This window comes from Oryctolagus cuniculus, chromosome 1 (genome assembly GCF_964237555.1).
Source record: "Oryctolagus cuniculus chromosome 1, mOryCun1.1, whole genome shotgun sequence".
Lineage (NCBI taxonomy): Eukaryota > Metazoa > Chordata > Mammalia > Lagomorpha > Leporidae > Oryctolagus > Oryctolagus cuniculus.
In genome coordinates, this window is record NC_091432.1 from 19676294 (window position 1) to 19680168 (window position 3875).

The following is a 3875-nucleotide window of genomic DNA, read 5'->3' on the forward strand; positions in this document are numbered from 1 at the left end:
AGCCTCCGGGAGGGTGCAAGGCGGGTGTTTGCAGTGGGCAGGCAGGCCCCGGGTGGTGGCGAGAAGGTCGCCCAAAGTAAACCTGCTTTGTTTGCCCGGATTGTAAAGGGAAAAACGCTCTGGCACACTGCAACAGGAACTTCTGAGAAATGAAAACACAGTTCATCCTGGAGATTAGGTGGACTTCCGGGGCGCAGCGGGGGCCCTTTGTTCTCGGGGAGGTCCTGGCTGCTGCCCCTGTGCCCCCTGCTGGGACTCACTTGGCGTCCCAGGGGTGGCACCGGGCCAGGAGGGGTGGTGGGCTTCAGAGTCCTGCTCTTGGTCAGCTGAGGGCTCCCCTCTCCCTCACCCTGAACCCTAAAAACACCTGACATCGACTGAGTACTTGCTCCATGCTGGGAGGGAGCATCACCTTGGCTGAGCTGCAGACGCCGGCCGTGACCCCTCCGACACCAGAATGTGCGTCGCAGCTGACGACAGGCTGTAGTTTAACGTGCGGTGTTTATTTTGTCTTCGATGCACATCGGGTAAGGAAGGAACAGGGCACCACACCGTTGGTGACACCGTAGGCTCGCGGAGTTTATAGGACTTGCCACTCCTTTGTTTTACAGGGGAGGCCATGGCGAGCTTCGAACCCGCGGCCTCCTCCATTCACCCCAGATGAACTGGGCTTGCTCGCGGGCAAGAGGCCGGAGCGAGCGAGTGGAGTGCCTTGCTCAGCGGGGAGTGAATCACCGCCTCTCTGCCTTGGAGACAGGCCTTCAACCTAGAATTTTTTTTCCCCTCTTAAAATTCTCTGAAGACTGAAGTTCCTTAAGGACTAAGAAAACACTTGCCTCCCTTCCAGCTCCTTTTCCTGGTAATTATTTGAGCTTCTTGTTCCTTGAATTTCTGCTCTACTGTCCCATGTTTGGGCTGGAGGCAGGCCCGCCCCTTGGCCCTCTGTCTGCCGGCCGCCTGGGAAGGCTCCACCCGCTTCCTGCCTTGCTCTCCGGCTCTCCATCCGCTCCTCTGTCCGGCGGCTTGGGTCACCTGCTCCGACTTCTAGAAGTCTCCAGAACCCAGGCGGCCTCCGCCATCACCCAAAGCCCTACCTAGGCTCAGGGTGGACCATGGTTCTGTCCCCCCTGCTCTGCAGGTCCACAGGAGCGAGAGGGGAATCCCCGAAGTGTCCCTGGTGAGGGCATTCCCCTGTAAAGGCTGTCCCCCCGGGACGGGCAGAGCCAGAGCCGTGAGAGGAAGGCCAGGGGCATGGAAAGTCAGAGGCCCGCGCGCCTAGGATTGCCTGCACTTGCCAAGTCCTCGTCCCTCCGAGCCTCAGTTTCCCCAATCTCACCACCAGGAAGCAGGCAGGCAGCAATGGCCTCTGCGTCAAACACTGCTCAGGGGCAACCAGGCACAATTCAGCTCCGCGGGCAGGCGTGGAGTGACAGGCAAGGGCCAGCCAGAGCTTCCGATTGTGGCCTGGGACAGGAGGGTTTCAGGTGGGGTGCTCTCTCAAATTCCATCCCATCGGCCCAGAAGCTGTGCTCCTGTCTCCTTCTGCCCACAAGGCAAATGCGGCCGTTGAGTGTGAGGAGTGCCAAGTGGGCACTGATGGGCTTAGCGCTCACACACACACACACACACACACGTAGGCCATGGAGGACAACCAGGGCTCAGAGGTGTGCAGTTCCAGCTCCCACCTAGGGACGGGCCGCCTCCCGGTGCTGTCCATGCCAGCGCGTGCAGCTGCAAATCTGGTTCCCATCTTCTCCCAGTAGGCAGCAGGGCTGGGGCGGGGGAGACTGAGCAGAATATTAATTGTGCTTTTGCACGTGGCCGGGCTCCATGAATGTGGTGGTCGGAGGGAGCAGCCTGCAGCTATGCAGGGAATGAGGAGGCGGCCACAGGAGCAGAGCGCCCTGGGGTTTACGGCCGGTGCTGGGAAGGAGGCGGTGCCCGCCCAGAGGGTGGGTGGCGGGCAAGGGAGGGCAGGAAGGAGAGCATTGCTGGGACCCGGGATCTAGGGGCAGCAGCAGGTATAGGGGCGCTGTCATGTTCGCCGAACCCCACATCTGGCACATACAGTAGGAATTCAAGTTCTCCAGCCTGTGGGAGAGCCCAGATGCCCCGCCCCTGGGCGATGGCATCGGAGGGGAAGGAAATGGGTACACACTGAGCACCTGCCGTCCGCCTGCCACTCTAGGGTCACTACCAAGTGCTTTGTTCCATTTCCAACTCACGAAGGCCCAAGGAGATGGAACTCCCGCCATCTGGGGGACAGGCCTGCTATGCGCCCAGCCTCCTTGCTGGGCCCTGACTCGCTCCTTAGGGAGTGGGTTTTTCCTTTGACTTTGGGGCCCATAAAAGCTGCAGACCTATGTTTAGTGGAACGGGCTATGAGGAAGCTCAGTGAGCAGTGCGAGGCCCGAGGTCCACATCCGCCGACCCAGTCTTGTGCAGATGCCTCCCGTGCACCAAGGGCAGCCCGCCTTCACCTCCTGTCTGCAGGCCCCCTTCTCCACTTCCTTTTCACTCTTGGAAAGACCATCCGATGCCATGGTCTGCCGGGTTCAAATAGCTTTGGAAGTGTAACTGAGACACAAACGTTTTTGCTTTTGTAGGTTTGGAAGGACTCAGAGAGGTTAGGCAGTTGGTCTGAGGTCACACAGCCGGAAGCAGGAGAGATTTGCTTCTGCATCCGTCTGACTTAATCTCTCTGCAGCACCAGGTTCTGTTCTAGGGTTGGACAAGCCAGGCCATCACCGAGGGCAGAAGACTCGGCCTTGACTGCCCCCGACCTCCGTCCAGGCTGCTCTTTGGGGAGCAGGTCCAGGTGGGCACTTCCATTCTCTGCCATGTGCGGGGTGGGGGCGGGGGGGGCGGGGCAGGGACCTCGGACATCTCCCATTCTCCCATCCCCAGGGACCAGCCCAGTCTCTGCGGCCAAGCAGAACAAACAGAAACTCGGCAGGCCCGGCCTTGGCAATCACTGTGGAAGCAAATATATATTCCAGATGCTTTGAGCGACGTTTCTGGAACCTTTGGAACTGAAGGGCGGACCAATCCCCAGGGGAAAATGCGTGGATACAGGCCCAGGGGAGTCACTTTTTTTTCACAGCTCTGTGGCAAGCAGGCCCTGACGTCGGAGGCTGAGGTGAGGGGCCTCGGTGGAGTGTGTTGTGCAGCCCAGGCCCTGTTCGCGCACATCAGACCTGCTGGTCCCCAGGGATGAAGACTTGGGCCTTCCTAGGGGACCCCTCTGCATGCTCACTGGGCCTGCATGGGCCTGACGACCCCAGGGAAGAAGCAGGAGTCCAATCCGGATGGAAGGGAGGCGTGCCTTTCTGCAGCCGAGGTGCCTGGGAGAATGACAGTCCCTGACAGCCCAGGGAGACGAGTGGCAGCACGGAGACACGGAGCCGGGAAGCTGCTCTTCCCAGCTGTCCAGATGAGCCCTGTGTTGTTCCGCACGGGCTAGGCTCACACGCCAGCACGCATGGCCAGGAGGAGAAACGCCTGGGGATCTGACGCTCGCTGACAGCTGCCTTGCGGTGCTCCGCCAGCTTGCTTTGCGTATCTCAATCTTCTGAATCCATAAAGGGCTCCCATAAATCAATCAGACAAAGATCAGCAATCCAATAAAAATATTGGCAAAGCCTCCGAGCCCTGCGTCTGGGTGCATTTACACAGTGTGGCGTTTATCTCCTCCTGGGATCTATGAGTTTTCTCATTTACACCTCCCTGCAACCCTTGCCCGCTGGCTGGTCCTCAGATTACCCTGCTCCCCGCCCCGCCCCCACCATGCTCAGAGAGGTGAATTCACTTGCCCAAGGTCACACAGCAAACTTGGCGCCTATGCACATGCTAGCCCATGTTCTTGAGACAGGAAT

General features: G+C 59.5%; 1 long non-coding RNA gene across 2 annotated transcripts; it reads left to right on the forward strand.

Moving 5' to 3' along the window:
- Positions 1 to 208: 208 nt before the first annotated feature.
- LOC138849031 (uncharacterized) lies at positions 209 to 3648 on the forward strand. Of its 2 annotated transcripts, XR_011387363.1 has the most exons (3): positions 209 to 859; positions 2708 to 2818; positions 2908 to 3648. It is a non-coding gene; the product is annotated as an uncharacterized lncRNA (long non-coding RNA). The 2 variants fall into 2 exon arrangements; XR_011387362.1 differs by lacking the exon at positions 209 to 859 and having other exon boundaries at positions 1739 to 2818.
- Positions 3649 to 3875: the final 227 nt, after the last annotated feature.